A 496-nucleotide genomic window follows, 5' to 3' on the forward strand; every position below is an offset into this window, starting at 1 on the left:
TCAGTGTCATATAAGTAAATTTTGAAAAACCTTTGAAACTTTGCTCCGTTAATCTAAATTCAGCAGATAATACAAGTTTTTTTCAGTGATCAGTCAAATTATATTGCATCAATCTAAACCTTTTTAAGATGATATTTTTTTACGCAACGAAAATAACGACTATTGTACTATATCAATTTGTTCTTCTCTGTCGTGCACTCATATTTTAGGCCTGTGAAAAAAAAATAAAGGAATTCGTAAAGAAATTATTTATTACTCATCCAGTCAAAAAATCTTGGGAGATTTTCCAAACACCCCAACAAATTTAAACCATTTTTTTCTTGTCTCAGTGGCCTGTACTGTATGAATAAGATAAAATAGATATTCATCATATGTAAAATGCAAAATGCATTTATTTCGTCAGAATATTTCTTTAAATGTTTGTAATGATATAACTATTCTTGATTAGATGTTTTTTTCATGATCATGTTTTATGCTAGGATCGTTATCTTTTTTT

The 496-nt window shown here is 27.4% G+C and overlaps 1 protein-coding gene across 1 annotated transcript in view; it reads right to left on the minus strand.

Annotated features, from left to right (window-relative positions):
* LOC119586007 (DNA replication complex GINS protein PSF3-like) overlaps positions 1 to 496 on the minus strand; it is a 13,396-nt gene that overhangs the window by 9,642 nt on the left and 3,258 nt on the right. The window lies entirely within an intron of this gene.

The sequence above is a fragment of the Penaeus monodon genome, chromosome 20 (genome assembly GCF_015228065.2).
Source record: "Penaeus monodon isolate SGIC_2016 chromosome 20, NSTDA_Pmon_1, whole genome shotgun sequence".
NCBI lineage: Eukaryota > Metazoa > Arthropoda > Malacostraca > Decapoda > Penaeidae > Penaeus > Penaeus monodon.